The sequence below is a fragment of the Lactuca sativa genome, chromosome 2, assembly GCF_002870075.4.
Source record: "Lactuca sativa cultivar Salinas chromosome 2, Lsat_Salinas_v11, whole genome shotgun sequence".
Classification (NCBI taxonomy): domain Eukaryota; kingdom Viridiplantae; phylum Streptophyta; class Magnoliopsida; order Asterales; family Asteraceae; genus Lactuca; species Lactuca sativa.
The window spans coordinates 12,327,562-12,337,289 of NC_056624.2; the positions used below are offsets into that span (position 1 = coordinate 12,327,562).

A 9,728-nucleotide genomic window follows, 5' to 3' on the forward strand; every position below is an offset into this window, starting at 1 on the left:
GAATTCCTCAGCGCCTTCAAGGGTTCTCAATCGCAGCTGGATCTTCAAAAAACGCCAGAAAAGTAGTCCCATCAGATAAAGGCTCGGTTTTTATAGATATCTCAAAACAGGGTGTACTCGGCGAGTAACAGACCCAACTCGCCGAGTAGACTCGTAGTTATCCGTCTTAAATCAAGAGTCGTGGCTATCTTCTGGAATATTCTGATGGACTCGCCGAGTAGGCTCGTGTACTCGCCGAGTAGATATGCTTTTGTCCCTCAATCTTCATTCTTTGATCTCTAATTGCTTTCCCTTGCTCCCTTTCACTCCCAAGCATGTCTTTTGGACTGAAAACAAAATTTAAACAATATTAAGTACCTTTTTTCCATATTATTCACATAATTAGTTAAAAATGAATAAAAATGTATGCTAAATAACTAACTAATTATGCACATTTCAAAATACCCCACACTTGACTTTTGCTTGCCCCCAAGCAAAACTGAATTTTAAACATATTAGAATCACATATAACAATTCCAATCTAACCCAGCCATTATACCAAGACTGCAACGCATGCATTTGTGTCTAAAATTGTCCTAAGTACCCCCCATACTCCAAATACTCAGAATCCTCATAAACATTCGCCCACTCACCCCGAACTATGCTCATTTTATGCAACCCTCCGAATCCATCCTCAGAAAACCTCTTACCCTCAAAGTATTTTTAATTGAGCAACCCAAGCATACATAATCTAGAATTACAACTTTTCGATACCACTATGGAGCTCTTTTGAATTCTTCACTTCCTTGATAATTTGATCTTTGATCTCTTTGAATTCACCACCTTTATTGTTTGATTTTTGGTATCTTCAACTTTTTGAATTTCTTGGAATTTTGATCTTTTGATCTTCACTTTATTTGCTCCAAAATTCTTCAACTTTTCTTGCAATTCTCTCTCTCTCTCTCTCTCTCTCTCTCTCTCTCTCTCTCTCTTTTTAACATGTACCTCACTTTTTTCACTCAATAAACCTACATGCTTAAGCAGGGGCGCTCAACCTCAACCTTTATTGGCTAACAATAATAATTTTCCTGGATACATTTTAGGTTTAGGCTGCTAAACATATTGCATCCCTCAGGCTGAGCGGGGTCGTGTTTTTGTCCCATGATTTCACTGGAATAAGGAAGCCACAAATGCACTAGAGCGTGTATAGGCTCAACTAAACATTTGGGTTTTCATGCAATTATCAACACAATTCTAACATGGAATCCTAATTTGCTTTTACCAAAATTTTCTAAATTAAGTCCTAAGTAATATTTTTGGTATGCAACAATTTTTTTAAAAATTAGCCTAAATTAAGATTCTAAATTTTTCTAATATGTGACCAACCCCCTACCCAAAGAAAAAGAAATTGTGTTGGGGTTGTAATACTCACTACCACCTCGAAATGAGATGGTAGCGAAAAATTTCCAACACAACTCGGCATATACAGGCTCTTGAATCTTGAATAGTTGTAACCAACCATCACATGTGATGGTGGTATACCCCAAACTGCATTCCTTCACCAAGTAAGGTGTAAGCTCCTCGTCCAATCCCACATTTCCCAACCACCCCCAGTCAACTACGTTTGGTAAATGGATTTCCTTTTGTTTGAGCGCCTCTAATCTGTTTTTGGCCCTTGTTTGTGATGACTTGGAAGTGATTTGTTGAAAAGAAAGCCATGGGATATCACTTTGGCTCCCCCCACGAGAAGACTGCCCCCTTCTAGCCATGATACCTTTTTCTTTGAATGATGAAGATTGAGTGGAAAATTGAAGAGAATCGGAAGAAATCGCTAAAATCGCAGGGCTGCTTGAGAGATCGTTGTGCACGACGAGTATGGGGGTTAAATGGGTGAAAACCCTCTTTTTTACAGATTTATATTTCATCCGTGTAAAGTGGCTACTCGCCAAGTAGAAAGGTTCTGATCGCCGAGTATAAATGTCGTTACGCGTTTTATCGGGCTACTCGGGCAGGTACTCGCGGAGTATACGTGCCTACTCAGCGAGTAAACCTTGCAGATTGAAAAAATTGTGAAAATTTTGAAAAATTAATGTATTTTCTCATGTTTTTAAGCCATCCACCCCACACTCTAGGCATTGCTTGCCCTCAAGAAGTTATGTTCTTAAAAGTAGATGAAGAAAAGGAAAAAAAATAATGAAAATAAAGAAAAGGAAAGAAAATACAAACTTGAAACTCGGGTTGCCACTCGAGAAGCGCTTCTTTTTAGGGAGTCACTAGCTGGACTCCTCCCCTTCTACGTGGTTGCAATCCCTTCCAGCAGCAGCAACTCTTCCATTCCTTCATTCCGGGGGACTCCTTCTTCATACTTTTTGACCCTATGACCATTGACCTTGAAAGGCGTGCCATCTATTGACAATAGCTCTATAGCACCATGTGGAAACACCGTCTTCACTAGAAAAGGACCATCCCATCTTGACTTGAGTTTTCCCGAGAAAAGCTTTAGTCTTGAATTGAAGAGCAACACTTTTTGGCCTTCATGAAATTCTTTTTCTTTAATCCTTTTGTCATGCCACATCTTGGTCTTTTGTTTATAAAGCCATGAACTAGAGTATGCATCATTCCTCTCAAGAGCATTCATTTGCATCAACCAGTTGCTCTTTAGTTCCTCCATGTTGAAGTTACACCTCTTTAAAGCCCAAAACGCCTTATGCTCTAGCTCCACTGGCAAATGACATTGCTTTCCATAAACTAACCTATATGGTGTAGTACCAATAGGTGTTTTGCAAGCTGTACGAAAAGCCCAAAGTGCATCATCTAGCTTATCCGACCATTCCTTGCGATTGCTCCCCACCGATTTCTCCAAAATTCGCTTTAAAGCTCGATTTGTCACTTTGGTTTGTCCACTAGTCTGTGGATGGTACGCTGTGGAAAAATTATGGGTTACCCCATATTTCTTTAACACCTTTTCCAATTGGTCTTTGGCAAAATGTGTGCCTTGGTCACTTATAAGGGCTTTCGGGACTCCAAATCATGAAAATAATTTCTTTAAAAACCGCACCACCACCCGACCGTCATTTGTTGGTAACGCTTGTGCCTCCGCCCATTTGGATACATAATCCACCGCCACTAATATGTATTTGTTTCCTTTAGACATGGGAAATGGTCCCATGAAGTCGATTCCCCACACATCAAACACCTCGCACACTTGGATACTATGTTGTGGCATTTCATTTCGAGATGAAATGTTTCCCACTCTTTGACAAGCATCACATTCTTTGACAAATTGGGCTGCATCTTTAAAAATTATGGGCCAATAGAACCCAATGTCAAAGATCTTCTTTGCAGTGTAGTGTGCTCCATGATGTCCACCCGTGGGCCCGCTATGACAATGCTCTAATATTTTCCGGCTTTCCTTCCCGAATATGCATCTTCGTATGATCCCATCCGCACAGCTCCGGAAGAGGTATGGCTTGTCCCAAAAGTAATATTTTAATTCAGAAAAGAATTTCTTCTTTTGTTGACTGCTAAAATCTTTCGGGATGTATTATGTAGCTAAATAATTAGCTATGTCTGCGAACCATGGCTCTTCGCCCACTGTCACCATAATGTACTCGTCCGGGAAGTCGTCTCCAACTTTATCTTCTTGCAATTGCGGGTTCTCAAGCCTTGACAAGTGGTCAACTGCTACATTCTCCATTTCCTTCTTGTCTCGTATCTCTTTGTCAAACTCTTGAAGAAGTAGCACCCATCGTATTAGTCTTGGCTTGGCATCCTATTTTGTAAACAAATACTTGATAGCCGAGTGGTCAGTAAAAACAGTAGTTTTGGATAGAACCAAGTAAGGGCGGAATTTGTCAAAGGCATACACCATAGCTAATAATTCCTTTTCAGTGGTAGTGTAATTCTCTTGGGCTGGATTTAGAGTCTTGCTAGCATAATATATTGGTCGAAAGTGTTTATCAACCCTTTGACCAAGGACAGCTCCTAATGCAAAGTCACTAGCATCACACATAATCTCAAAGGGTAAGTTCCAATTTGGTGCAATAATGATCGGGGCATTAGTTAATTTTTCCTTTAAACATTCAAATGCCTCAAAACATTCTTTAGTAAAAGTAAATGGTGCATCTTTTAGTAGTAATTGTGTTAGAGGTCTAGTTATTTTGGAAAAATCTTTTATGAAACGCCGGTAAAAACCCGCGTGTCCTAGAAAACTCCTAATGCCCTTCACATTAGTTGGTGGGGGTAATTTGGCAATGGTGTCAGTCTTTGCCCGATCCACTTCAATTCCCATTTTGGAAACCTTGTGGCCCAAAACTATCCCCTCCTTAACCATAAAGTGACATTTCTCCCAATTGAGGACCAAGTCGATTTTTTCACACCTAGCAAGCATTAAGTCAAGATTTGTGAGACAATCATGGAAAGAAGATCCAAAAACGGAAAAGTCGTCCATAAAAACTTCCATGAATTTTTCCACCATATCGTGGAATATGGCTGTCATACACCTTTGAAAAGTCGCGGGTGCATTGCATAGCCCAAAAGGCATGCGTCTATAAGCAAAAGTCCCACTTGGGCAAGTGAATGTGGTCTTTTCTTGGTCCATTGGGTCTATGGGTATTTGAAAATAACCCGAGAATCCATCTAGAAAGCACTAGTAGCTATGGCCCGATAGTCTTTCTAACATTTGATCCATAAAAGGTAAGGGAAAATGGTCTTTACGAGTGGCATCGTTTAGCTTTCGATAATCGATGCACACTCTCCAACCGGTTACTGTTCATGTCAGAATTAGCTCTTTCTTTTTGTTGGTTATGACCGTCATCCCTCCTTTCTTGGGCACCAATTGGACCGGACTCACCCACGGACTATCGGAAATGAAATAGATAATTCCCGCATCTAAGAGTTTGACCACTTCCTTCTTGACTACTTCTTGCATGTTTGGGTTTAACCTTCTTTGGTGCTGTACAACCGGCTTTGCTCCTTCTTCCAGATTGATCTTGTGGGAGCAATAAGATGGGCTTATTCCCTTGATGTCGGTGATGCTCCATGCTATGGCCCGCTTCTGCTTCTTCAACACTTGCACGAGCTCTTCCTTTTCAGAATTGGATAGGTCAGCGGCTATGATTACAGGCTTTTGGTTGCCTTATTCAAGGAAAGCGTACTCCAAATGTTCTGGTAAAGTTTTGAGCTCTGATTTTTGGTTCTGACTGTTGGACTCGCCGAGTGCAGGTAGGGTACTCGGCGAGTTTGTGGCTGTATTCACGACTTCTGCCTTTTCTAAAGAGGAACTCGGCGAGTAGGACTGTCAGTTTTCTTCACCAATTCTTCATAATCTGCTTCTTCTAGCAGTCTTTCAATTTCCATTAAGTCCTTTTCTGGATCAAATTCTTCATCATCAGTTGTGAACTTGTTGGAATCTTCAGCTATGCATTCCTCTAATAATTCGTCAAGCATATCAATTGAGAATGTCGAGTCGTCACTGTTCCTTGAATACTTCATAGGTTGGTCTACCCCAAATGTGACTGAATCTTCTCCTACCCGCAAGGTGAGCTTTGAGTCCCTCATGTCTACTATAGCACTTGCTGTGTTGAGGAAGGGCCTTCCAAGGATGATTGGCATTTGTGGATCCGCCTCCATGTATAGAATGATAAAATCAGCGGGAAAGACGAATTTGTCCACTTTGACTAGTATGTCTTTGCATATGCCTCTTGGGAAGGTGACTGTTTTGTTTGCCAAGTGAATTGCCATGCGCATTGGCCTTGGTTCTGGGAGATCTATCTTCTTAAATAATGAATATGGCATTAGGTTCACACTTGCTCCCGAATCGGCTAAGGCATGAATGGTGGCCAAGTTGCCAAATTGGCAAGGTAAAGTCAAACTCCCCGGATCACCTTTCTTCTTTGGTAGCTTATTTAGCATAGCAGCTGAGCAGTTTTCATTGAGTACTACCTTCTTCACTTCTTCCATCTCCCTTCTATTAGTGAGAAGTTCCTTAAGGAACTTTGCATATTTGGGCATTTGCATGACGGCTTCAATGAAGGGTATGTTGATTTGAAGAGTCTTGATATGATCTAGAAACTTCTGATACTCCTCTTCCTGCTTCTCCTTCTTAGCTCGGGCTGGGTATGGAATTGGAGGTTGGTAAAGCTTTTCAGGGACCTGCTCGTTGGGATTTGGAGGTGTACTCGCGGAGTCTATACGTGGTACTCGGCGAGTAGGGCTGTCAGATTGTATGTTTTGCTTTTCTACCTCATCCTTCTGTGATTCCTTGGATGCCTCAGTCTGAATAGGTGCCAGGGGAGTGATTATCTTCCCACTTCTTGTTGTGACTATGTTTATGTGCGCGCCTTGTGGGTTATTTTCAGTTTTGCTAGGAAGTTCGCCCGGTGACCTTTGGTTGATTTGTTGAGCAAGTTGCCCAAGCTGTGTTTCTATATTGTGGATAGATTCTTGCTGGTTCCTAAGCATGGTCCTTGTTTCTTGAATTGCAGCATCATGATCACTATGTCTTTTTTTCTGAGGCAGCTACAAATTTGGTGAGCATTTCTTCCAAGCTTAGCTTCCTCTCTTGCACCGGCTCCTCCTTTTGGTAGAACCCTCTCCCTTTTTGCCTAAACCTTTCCTCCTTGGCTTTCTTGTACTCTTCATAAGGGAGCCACTCTTTCTTTTGTTTGCGCCAGTCTTCATCATATCGGTCTCCACTTGAGTAACAAACTTGCACCTTCTTGTTGTCATTCTCATCTAAATCACAGTCTCTAGTGAGGTGAGGCCCATTGCAGTTTTCACAACCCACCCGAATAGCATGGATCGTTTGATCCATTTTATCCATCCTCCTATCCATGGTTTTTAGAATAGCCATGACCGCGGATAAGTCTTCAGTAGCTGCATAAGCGGCTCCCCTAGTGACATCATGTCTAGGGTTGTGGTACTCTCTAGAGTGTTTAGAGAATTCTTCAATCAACTCTTTGATCACTGGGGGCGGCTTCTTTGTGAGCGGGCCTTGCGAGTCTAGTAACTGCCTGGTTGTGACATTGACTCCATCATAGAAGATGGAGACTTCTTGCTGGCTGTTTAGGTCATGGTGTGGGCAGTTTCTTAGTATGCTCTTGTACCTCTCCCATGCTTCATATAGCGACTCTCCAGCTTGTTGTTCAAAGTTAGCAATGGCCTTCTTCAACTTGGCTATCTTGGAAGGTGGGCAAAAGTGATCAATGAATTCTTCTTTCATCTTGGCCCAAGTGGTGACTGATCCGGGGGGAAGTGACGTGAGCCAGTCTTTTGCTGCACCTTTGAATGTCACCGGAAGCATACGAAGTAGCTGATGAGTCTCGCGGGGTACGTTTGGAACATTGAAGTAATCAGCTACATCATTGACTTCGTCCAAATGCTTGTAGGCATCTTCATGGTCCTTTCCATAAAAAGGTATTTCTTTATGTAAAGCTAGGATATGACCCTTTAGCTCGAAAGTAGCAGTCGCGGGAATTGCGGGTTGCACAAGTCCCGGGCCAGTGTCGTCGCGCATCCTCTTTTTCCATTCTCCCATGGGGATTTCATCAATGTTAGCCATTGTGATAGCTAACACTTCCTCGGAATCGGTTTCGTGCTCGTATCTAGGCTCCTCTTCTTCCTCGGTCTCGTACTCGATATCTTCTTGAATTGGGTCTTCGATTGTCAAAGAGGCACTGGATGCTCCTGATTTACTGCTCTTCTTTTTCCCAAAAACAGTCTTCAAATTGGACAAAGGTGACTTTTTTCGTGTACTCGAGCTCTCCACGTCCTTTCCTTTGTTCCTCTTCAATGCGGATTCGGGATCTTCAAAAGGGGGAACCAGCGGGGTGTTTGATCCTCTGGTCATGAAAGTCCTGAAATAAACAAGATAAAAACGTAAAAAGAACAAAAAAATGTACTAAAAAAATCGAAAATTAAGCTGCCAAATACGCTTGTATTCGCCGAGTAGGTGCGACTGCACTCGGCGAGTATCAGTGTAATTTTGAAGAAATTTTAAACTTAATTTTAAAACTAAAGCAGATGCTAAAACCTAATTTCTAACTACTAAATTGCAATAAATTAACTTTGTGCCAGTAAACTCTCACAAAGGATCAAAAAAATTAGGGATTAGATTAATTATTTAGAACCGTTCCCCGACAACGGCGCCAAAAACTTGATGTGTGTAAATGCACTTCTTTTATTCCTACTTTTTATTAATAAATTTAGCACACAAAGGCAGTGAACCTGTCTTTTAGTGGTATAATATAGTAAGTAAGGTATCGAACTCAGGGAACGGAAAATTAAACTAATGGCTAATTTTAACTAAGCAATTAATGAAAGTTAAAGGTTTTTCTTTTAGTTTTGCAAGACTAGAAACTTAAGCACACCATAAAACACTTAATTAACTAAAAAACTAAAGCAAACAACTAATTCACCAAATTTGATAAAGATGTTTCTATTTAGGTTCAACCAATTCACTCCTATGGTTATTTTGTATTTATGATAGATTAATTGTTATTAGCTACCAATTATAGTGGTTAGGTTCATGTTCATTACTCCTAACCCTTAGACAATTAATTAATTCAAGCAGTGATCAAGTGTTTAAGCTAATTAATTCCCTAGATTAATAATTTGAATTAAATAAGATTTGTAGTGGTTAATCAATTTAGTGGTTCAATTAACCTCTTGTTTGGTGGTTTCTCAAACAAGCTCACACATTAATCTAACTATTGTCTCATTAATCTTAGTTTCATAACCATTATTCCTAAGCATATGATTTAGTGTTCACATAGACATATGAGGTTAACAACTAAGAGATGTTCATGCAGCTTAATTGTCTTCCAATTAAAAGAAAATAATTGTGATTAATGCATAAGGTTCTTTAACAAACTTAATATAATAGATCACTAATAAACAATTAACCAAAAGCTAAGAATTAAACCATAGGAGTTCCTTGGTAATCCCCAAACAGAAACAAAAACGTATTTAGCTCATAGTTGCAGTAAAAACAAACACAAAAACAAGTTTAGCTAGATTAAACATACTCAATTCCTAAAGCTAAGTGGAATGATTAACCTAGTTGCTTCAATTCTTCAAAAGGTTGAAGATTAGAATTCCTCAGCGCCTTCCAGGGTTCTCAATCGCAGCTGGATCTTCAAAAAATGCCAGAAAAGTAGTCCCATCGGATAAAGGCTCGGTTTTTATAGATATCTCAAAACAGGGTGTACTCGGCGAGTAACAGACCCAACTCGCCGAGTAGACTCGCAATTATCCGTCTTAAATCAGGAGTCGTGGCTATCTTCTGGAATATTTTGATGGACTCGCCGAGTAGGCTCGTGTACTCGCCGAGTAGATATGCTTTTGTCCCTCAATCTTCATTTTTTAATCTCTAATTGCTTTCCCTTGTTCCCTTTCACTCCCAAGCATGTCTTTTGGACTGAAAACAAAATTTAAACAATATTAAGTACCTTTTGTCCATATTATTCACATAATTAGTTAAAAATGAATAAAAATGTATGCTAAATAACTAACTAATTATGCACATATCAATATGTGTTAATGATGATAGTGGTTTTGCTGGTTTGAGATATACATTATTATCACATTGTGGGATTGAAAACCCCATGTATCTCACCAGGTTTTCCAACCTGACCCACTCAATTTATATGCATCATAGGTAGCAGTGTAAGACTACTGAAGATTCGAGTATGATGCTAAGAGAAGACCTACAATAGAGTTTAGGACCGTTAGGTCTTTACGATGTAACA

The 9,728-nt window shown here is 40.2% G+C and overlaps 1 non-coding gene across 1 annotated transcript; it reads left to right on the forward strand.

Annotated features, from left to right (window-relative positions):
• Window positions 1-7,046: 7,046 nt before the first annotated feature.
• On the forward strand, window positions 7,047-7,153 carry LOC111908488 (small nucleolar RNA R71). The gene has a single exon (XR_002855886.2). It is a non-coding gene; the product is annotated as a small nucleolar RNA R71 (small nucleolar RNA).
• The last annotated feature ends 2,575 nt before the right edge of the window (window positions 7,154-9,728 follow it).